This window comes from Cherax quadricarinatus, chromosome 56 (assembly GCF_038502225.1).
Source record: "Cherax quadricarinatus isolate ZL_2023a chromosome 56, ASM3850222v1, whole genome shotgun sequence".
Lineage (NCBI taxonomy): Eukaryota > Metazoa > Arthropoda > Malacostraca > Decapoda > Parastacidae > Cherax > Cherax quadricarinatus.
Genome location: NC_091347.1, coordinates 7603259 through 7612706, shown reverse-complemented (window position 1 = coordinate 7612706; position 9448 = coordinate 7603259). Strand labels below are relative to the sequence as shown.

Below are 9448 nucleotides of genomic sequence, written 5' to 3'. Positions count from 1 at the left end.
AATAGTAATTAATATGCATCACTTCCAGTTGCTCACTCAACAAAACTGTGCTGATGATCAACAGAGAAGTAAACCTTACAAACAACGTTTTCAGATGCAGTTATTAGGGATATCTGAATTATCTTACTATGTTAATCTGTTAGCGTATAGAATGAAGTGCTAGTATATAATACATCATTTGACTTTCGCATGATCTCAAAAATAATTTAAATGAGATTTTAAGTTAGCCCCGCTTGATCAATATATTTTTCACATCTTTTATGTTTTTCAGTGGAGATACGAAATTTATTAAAAACTAGAGTCAGTCAAGAAAAACCGATAACATATTCTGAATCAGCACCACAAACTTACACTAAAGTCGGTATAATATCATTGGCCAGAAAATGAGTGTTGAGCGGTGCTACTCCTTTGTTTACCCCTCTATTCATCTTGGTAGTTTGACTATGTTCTACATTAATACTACAGATACATACATCGAGATATGTCTTTGAGTATATATACTAACACGTAAATATCTCAGTATGCAGTGAAAATTTATTTTAATTCCTATTATAGTGATTCAAGCATTCTTGACCGGTGTACCGGTGATGCATACAGCTTTAACGACGCTCTTGCAATCTCGCTGTGTACACGGATTTCTAGTGTGCCCGATCTCGGTGTCCAGCCCACCCTCCGGAAGAAAAAATACAGGAGTGGTTAGCCCGTCTCCACACGCGGAACAAGGACGTGAAATTCTCTCAGGGTCTCGGGAAATAAGAGTTAATGCTAAGGCGACGGCTGCTGTTTGGAACTTAACGTATAGTATATTTCTACGAACCATGGGTTGTTTACATTTATTCTTGCGATATCGCCAGCCATTTAGTAACGGCTTTGAAGAAGCTTGAGTTCTCCCACAACCAAGTTGATGTGAGATTCGACTGTGAAAACGTCCTTGGGAACTCTCGGCTTCCAGTGGCTCCTAGAGACGAGCATTAAGCTGAGCTGAGTTCAGCAGGATGTAGTTCTCTGGCTCTAGTATTTCTATAAGGCTGTCTCTTTGAAAAGATTCTCTGGATTCTTTGTCACTTAAGGTTCAGGTGCGTTTGTAGGTGCTCTTCACCGACCCTGACTTGTGGCGTGCAACATAGTCACTGGCTTGCAGGTGTTCCTCACCGACCCTGACTTGTGGCGTGCAACATAGTCACTGGCTTGCAGGTGTTCCTCACCGACCCTGACTTGTGGCGTGTAACATAGTCACTGGCTTGCAGGTGTTCCTCACCGACCCTGACTTGTGGCGTGCAACATAGTCACTGGCTTGTAGGTGTTCCTCACCGACCCTGACTTGTGGCGTGCAACATAGTCACTGTCTTGCAGGTGTTCCTCACCGACCCTGACTTGTGGCGTGCAACATAGTCACTGGCTTGCAGGTGTTCCTCACCGACCCTGACTTGTGGCGTGCAACATAGTCACTGGCTTGCAGGTGTTCCTCACCGACCCTGACTTGTGGCGTGCAACATAGTCACTGGCTTGCAGGTGTTCCTCACCGACCCTGACTTGTGGCGTGCAACATAGTCACTGGCTTGCAGGTGTTCTTCACCAACCCTGACTTGTGGCGTGCAACATAGTCACTGGCTTGCAGGTGTTCTTCACCAACCCTGACTTGTGGCGTACAACATAGTCACTGGCTTACAGGTGTTCCTCACTGACCCTGACTTGTGGCGTGCAACATAGTCACTGGCTTGCAGGTGTTCCTCACTGACCCTGACTTGTGGCGTGCAACATAGTCACTGTCTTGCAGGTGTTCCTCACCGACCCTGACTTGTGGCGTGTAACATAGTCACTGGCTTGCAGGTGTTCCTCACCGACCCTGACTTATGGCGAGCAACATAGTCACTGGCTTGCAGGTGTTCTTCACCAACCCTGACTTGTGGCGTACAACATAGTCACTGGCTTGCAGGTGTTCTTCACCGACCCTGACTTGTGGCGTGCAACATAGTCACTGGCTTGCAGGTGTTCCTCACCGACCCTGACTTATGGCGAGCAACATAGTCACTGGCTTGCAGGTGTTCTTCACCGACCCTGACTTGTGGCGTGCAACATAGTCACTGGCTTGCAGGTGTTCTTCACCGACCCTGACTTGTGGCGTGCAACATAGTCACTGGCTTGCAGGTGTTCCTCACTGACCCTGACTTGTGGCGTGCAACTGACCGACAAATTTTAATTGCTTTCTCTCGGCTTCGGCATTTTCGATAATGTGAATTTTATAATTACTAGGGATCCCTGTAAAGACCTCACGGAATTTTTAGAAAAGTCGTTTAACATTGACAATTCAATTATTTGTATCTGACGTCGTCTATTTTAACTTAGTGTGAAATTACCTGTTTTTTTTTTTTTTGGTGCGCTTGTTTATATTAAATCGTCTTGTTTTTGAACTGTATATATCTCTACTGCCAAGAGCGCTCTACAGATCTCAGCTTTCTTCCCTCGTGCAGTCGATAGGCTTCAAACCTAACAAACGAGCCAACTAGACTGTTAGAGATGTCAGTATGTGCTATTTGGTGGTAAAAAGACATACAATTCACATGTATTTGATAATTTGTGACTACATGAGGAAAGATGCACAGGACATCTTCCGCTTAGTTAATGGTGAGCCTAAACTCTTCAGCATCGTCTTAGCTATATCTCATAGAGGAACAGTGAACCTCATCCAGCAGCAGGTGGTGCTGGTGGCTTGTACAGTAGTGAACCTCATCCAGCAGCTGATGAGGTTCACTACTGTACAAGCCACCAGCACCACCTGCTGTTGGATGAGGTTCACTACTGTACAAGCCACCAGCACCACCTGCTGCTGGATGAGGTTCACTACTGTAAAAGCCACCAGCACCACCTGCTGCTGGATGAGGTTCACTACTGTACAAGCCACCAGCACCACCTGCTGCTGGATGAGGTTCACTACTGTACAAGCCACCAGCACCTCCTGCTGCTCAGTGAGGTTCACTACTGTACAAGCCACCAGCACCACCTGCTGCTGGATGAGGTTCACTACTGTACAAACCACCAGCACCACCTGCTGCTGGATGAGGTTCACTACTGTGCAAGCCACCAACACCACCTGCTGCTGGATGAGGTTCACTACTGTACAAGCCACCAGCTCCACCTGCTGCTGGATGAGGTTCACTACTGTACAAGCCACCAGCACCACCTGCTGCTGGATGAGGTTCACTACTGTACAAGCCACCAGCACCACCTGCTGCTGGATGAGGTTCACTACTGTACAAGCCACCAGCACCTCCTGCTGCTCAGTGAGGTTCACTACTGTACAAGCCACCAGCACCACCTGCTGCTGGATGAGGTTCACTACTGTACAAGCCACCAGCACCTCCTGCTGCTCGGTGAGGTTCACTACTGTACAAGCCACCAGCACCACCTGCTGCTGGATGAGGTTCACTACTGTACAAGCCACCAGCACCTCCTGCTGCTCGGTGAGGTTCACTACTGTACAAGCCACCAGCACCACCTGCTGCTGGATGAGGTTCACTACTGTACAAGTCACCAGCACCACCTGGCTTGTACAGTAGTGAACCTCACCCAGCAGCAGGTGGTGCTGGTGGCTTGTGCAGTAGTGAACCTCACCCAGCAGCAGGTGGTGCTGGTCGCTTGTACAGTAGGGAACCTCATCCAGCAGCAGGTGGTGCTGGTGGCTTGTACAGTAGTGAACCTCACCCAGCAGCAGGTGGTGCTGGTGACTTGTACAGTAGTGAACCTCATCCAGCAGCAGGTGGTGCTGGTCGCTTCTACAGCAGTGATCCTCGCCCAGCAGCAGGTGGTGCTGGTGGCTTGTACAGTAGTGAACCTCACCCTGCAGCAGGTGGTGCTGGTGGCTTGTACAGTAGTGAACCTCACCCAGCAGCAGGTGGTGCTGGTGACTTGTACAGTAGTGAACCTCACCCAGCAGCAGGTGGTGCTGGTGGCTTGTACAGTAGTGAACCTCATCCAGCAGTAGGTGGTGCTGGTGGCTTGTACAGTAGTGAACCTCATCCAGCAGCAGGTGGTGCTGGTGACTTGTACAGTAGTGAACCTCACCCTGCAGCAGGTGGTGCTGGTGGCTTGTACAGTAGTGACCTCACCCAGCAGCAGGTGGTGCTGGTGGCTTGTACAGTAGTGAACCTCATCCAGCAGTAGGTGGTGCTGGTGGCTTGTACAGTAGTGAACCTCTCCCAGCAACAGGTGGTGCTGGTCGCTTGTACAGTAGTGAACCTCACCCAACAGCAGGTGGTGCTGGTGGCTTGTACATTAGTGAACCTCACCCAGGAGCAAGTGGTGCTGGTCGCTTGTACAGTAGTGAACCTCACCCAACAGCAGGTGATGCTGGTGGCTTGTAGAGTAGTGAACCTCATCCAGCAGCAGGTGGTGCTGGTGGCTTGTACAGTAGTGAACCTCATCCAGCAGCAGATGGTGCTTGTCGCTTGTACAGTGGTGAACCTCACCGAGCAGCAGGTGGTGCTGGTGGCTTGTACAGTAGTGAACCTCATCCAGCAGCAGATGGTGCTTGTCGCTTGTGCAGTAGTGAACCTCACCCAACAGCATTTGGTGCTGGTGGCTTGTACAGTAGTGAACCTCACCCAGCAGCATTTGGTGCTGGTGGCTTGTACAGTTAGCCTCACGAAGCAACAGGTGGTGCTGGAGGCTTGTGCAGTAGTGAACCTCATCCAGCAGCAGGTGGTGCTGGAGGCTTGTGCAGTAGTGAACCTCATCCAGCAGCAGGTGGTGCTCGTGGCTTGTACAGTTAGCCTTACGAAGCAGCAGGTGGTGCTGGAGGCTTGTGCAGTAGTGAACCTCACCCAGCAGCAAGTGGTGCTGGTGGCTTGTAGTGAACCTCATCCAGCAGCAGGTGGTGCTGGTGGCTTGTACAGTAGTGAACCTCATCCAGCAGCAGATGGTGCTGGTGGCTTGTACAGTTAGCCTCACGAAGCAGCAGGTGGTGCTGGAGGCTTTTACAGTTAACTTTCAGAAGCAGCAGTTGGTGCTGATGGCTTGTACAATTAACCTCACCAAGAAGCAGTTGGTGCTGCAGGCTTTCGTAGTGAACCTTGCCAAGTTATTTGTGTAGAGTTGATCAAACAGTTTGATGAATCTGGATACACCTAACAAGTCATACATTCTGCGAGTGGAAGCAGAAGCACTGTCCAAACCACTAGCTATGACCCACTAATCAACAAATATTCAAGAGTTGCCAGATATCTTGAGGACAGCAAATGTTGTCCTTATTTTTTAGAAAAGAGACAGACAGGATGCGTTGAACTACAGACCATTTTCACGGACTTGCAAGGTAATATAGAAGATTATCAGAGAATGGCAAATCTTGTTTTACCAACCTGTTGGAATTCTGTGAGAGTACAAGATGTGAGATAAGATAGAGAGGGATGAGAGGATTACATTTTTTAGACTGTAAGAAGGCATTTGATACTGTACCTCATAAGAGGTTGAAGCAAAAGCTTGAGATGAAAGCAGGAATAACAGGGAACCTACTCGAGTCGGTCAAAGAGTACCTTGGGAGAAGGAATCAGTGATTGTTAGGGATGAGATGTCGGAATTGGGAAGAAGAAAGAGATGGGGTTCCGCAAGGATTGGTATTAGAGCCACTAATGTTTCTGGTTTTATGAGAATAGCATTCCAGATGACACTAAATCAGATGTATTCTCGTTTGTTGATGTACAACTAATGAGAATAAAATCAGATGAAGACAGAGAAAAGCTCCAAATAAATCTGGACAAATTAGTACTTGAATTGAACTCCAGCATATGCAAGGTTATGAAGATTGGGAAGGGGCAAGAAGACCGGATACAAAGTAAAGACTTGGAGGGAGAAAGACTGCAGACATGACTCAGAGAGGAAGACCTAGGGGTGAGTTTAATGTCCAGGATATCACCAGAGGCTCACATCAGTCAGTAACCTCTGCAGCTAATGCTCGCCTGGCAAATCGAAGACTTACCTTCAGGGATCTCAACAAAGAGTTATTCCAGGCACTTTATACAATATGTCGTGCCAGTCTTGGAGTATGGAGAAAAAAGCAGAAGTATGCAACGAGGCTTGTTTCAGAGCTAAGGATTATGAGCTACGAGGAGAGGTTACCGGAACAGAACTAACGACATTGGAGGACACAAGAACCATGAGAGACACTATATATAAATACTAAGGGGAACTGATAAGGTAGACAGGGAAGGGCTGTTTTAGAGGCAAGACAGTATTTTTCGGGGGCAAAGCTGAAAAATACACGGATGAACCACAAAGATGTCAGGAAACATTTCTTAAGTCTTAGTGAGGAAGTGGTGGAGGCAGGCTTTATGTACAGTTTTAAGAGCAAGTACAATATGGCCTGTAAGCCCAGGGAGTGAATCTAGTAAGTCGTAAGCTGAGGGGCGGAGCCAAGTACTAAGACTCGACCCCTGTAATGCATCTTCTACGGTTATTTTGTCATCACTGAGTCCGGCTCCGCTGATTTTTTCAGATTTGAAGTTATATTCTTTGTTAATATATACCAGTGTGTGGAAGATTTCTTGTCACATCTTGGCTTAGATCTGACTATGAAATCATTATATGTACTCTTCATATTATTAAATCATTACACGTACTCTTTCTACTATTAGGTCATGATACGTACTTTCTATTTTGAAATCATGATACGTACTCTTTCTGTATGAAATTTGTGGTTTTCATACTAAGGGTAGTAATAATGAAGATGCTAATAAAATACTACCAATAATAATAATAATAATAATAATAATAATAATAATAATAATCATAATTTAATACAAAACACATTCGAATCCTAGGAAACCTCTTCCCATAAAGATCAAAAAGGTACAATACTGTGACTAGAACAGTACACAAATAACCCGCACATAGAAAGAAGCTCATGACGACGTTTCTATCCGACTTAGACCATTTACAAAGTCACAGTGTGACTGCAAAATAGTCCAAGTCGGACCGAAGCGTCGTCGTAAGGTTCTCTCACAAATGTGCGGGTTGTGGATTGTGTACTATTCACATAAACATGAACTTATCGGTTCTCTGAACTATATACATGTATTTATATTTCTGTCAGAGTAGCTTATTTAGATCAATAGATCTTTTACACTCGAGACCAACATTCTAGATCGGCTGCTTGTGAACACCTCAGCGTCATGAGTATTATCTTTTGTCGCTATCGAGGCCTGATCACGGACGGGGCCACGGGGGCGTTGACCCTCTAAATACTCTCCAAGTATACTCCAGGTATCCGCCCTGTTGGCTTAGCTTATATATGTAAAATATTCCTGAGTTCATCTAAAAAAATTATAACCAATTTGTCTTTATAAAAGGAGACTTAATTTCAGGTGTTTTGAGAAGTTTCCACTTGTGTGTATGGACTTCATTATGGATATTAGTTATTAGTGAGCCTTTGACGTCATGGAGTTTATGGTTTCTGTTGGCTAAGTCATATAGTAACCTCAAGCATTTACCTTCGTATGGCCTCTTGCTTGCCCCTCTGGAGGCCACAGAAGGCCATCAAGGGGCCACCAAGTCATAGTTCCCAGCCAGCATTGGTAAATTTTGCAAGATCTAGTGTTTGTTCCATTTAACCTTGTCTCGTCTGACTCATTCTATGTTCAGTGCAACTTTTTATAAAAACTTGAGGAGCACTGCAGCAAGCCTACTGGCCCGTTGTTGATACGTCTTATATATTGCAAAAAGAAAAGGTTATGCAGTTACGACATTAAAATAAAACCGAATTCATCATATATAATGGTTATGTAATTAGTAAATTATGAGTGATATACAGAGAATACATTTCAACCTGGATGTATCATTTCCACAGATGGAATAACTCCCGTCCAAGGAGACTCCCGACCAGGCTCAAGACGAAGCTGACCAAGACGTTATGCGGAGAACAGGTAGGTCATCACGTGACGTTATGTGGAGGTCAGGTAGGTCATCACGTGACGTTATGTGGAGGTCAGGTAGGTCATCACGTGACGTTATGTGGAGGTCAGGTAGGTCATCACGTGACGTTATGCAGAGTTCGGGTAGGTCATCATGTGACAGAATGAGGAGGTCAGGTAGGTCATCACGTAACAGTATGTGGAGCTCAGAAGAAAAGGTAAGAAACATCGATAACACCACCTCTGCTTAAATTTTCTTAAGTTGACAAGAGCGACTCTTCTCCAAAAAAAAAAAAACAGTATTAATGAATGGTACAACAGGGAGACATGGAACAAGGTGTTAATAGCGTCCTACCTGATTAAAAATTTAAATATGACTCATCGAGTCCTAAAAGACAGACTTAGCTGTGGCTTCACCTGCTTGTAGCTGTATAGCCCTTGTGGCTTAGCGTTTCTTTTTTATTATTATAATAATAATTCATCTGCTTGTAGGGTGAAGTTTTCTTAGGAGAACAAAAGTTGAGTTTGGTTGAAGACTAGTGGTTTCAGATGTTGATGAACCTCAACGGTCTCGACACCTTTAATTGATGAATCCCCACGATCTCGACGCCTTTTATTGATGAATCCCCACGGTCTCGCGCTTTTTATTGATGAACCTCCACGGTCTCGACACATTTAATTGATGAATCCGCACGGTCTCAACCACTTTTATTGATGAATCCCTACGGTCTCGACGCCTTCTATTGATGAACCTCCACGATCTCTACAACTTGAGGAGCCCAAGTTCTGGACACCTTCCCTTGATTATACAACGGTCTTGGTGCCTTCCCTTGATTATGGCACAGTCTTGGCACTTTCCCTTGATTATACCACAGTCTTGGCACCTTCCCTTGATTATTCCACGGTCTTGGCACCTTCCCTTGGTTATACCACGGTCTTGGCACCTTCCCTTGATTATTTAACGGTCTTGACACCTTCCTTTGTTTATGCCACGGTCTTGACACCTTCCCTTGATTATACCACGGTCTTGGCACCTTCCCTTGATTATACCACCGTCTTGACACGTTCCCTTGATTATACCACGGTCTTCGCACCTTCCCTTGATTATACCACGGTCTTGGTGCCTTCCCTTGATTATACCACGGTCTTGGTACCTTCCCTTGATTAGTCCACGGTATTTGTACCTTCCCTTGATTAGTCCACGGTCTTGGTACCTTCCCTTGATTATACCACGGTCTTGGCACCTTCCCTTGATGATTCCAAGGTCTTGACACCTTCCCCTGATTATACCACGGTCATGGCACCTTCCCTTGATTATTCCAAGGTCTTGGCATCTTCCCTTGATTATTCCAGGGTCTTGGCACCTTCCCTTGATTATTCCACGGTCTTGTCACCTTCCCTTGATTATTCCACGGTCTTGGTACCTTCCCTTGATTATACCACGGTCTTAACACCTTCCCTTGATTATTCCACGGTCTTGTCACCTTCCCTTGATTATTCCACGGTCTTGTCACCCACCCTTCATTATTCCACGGTCTTGGTACCTT

The 9448-nt window shown here is 45.9% G+C and overlaps 1 protein-coding gene across 1 annotated transcript in view; it reads left to right on the top strand.

Moving 5' to 3' along the window:
• Window positions 1–9448, top strand: part of LOC128700672 (pyrimidodiazepine synthase) — a 640204-nt gene that overhangs the window by 60735 nt on the left and 570021 nt on the right. The window contains exon 2 of the mRNA XM_070097054.1: window positions 7838–7913. The gene's annotated coding sequence lies outside the window, so the exon portion shown is untranslated. The remainder of the gene's footprint in view (window positions 1–7837; window positions 7914–9448) is intronic.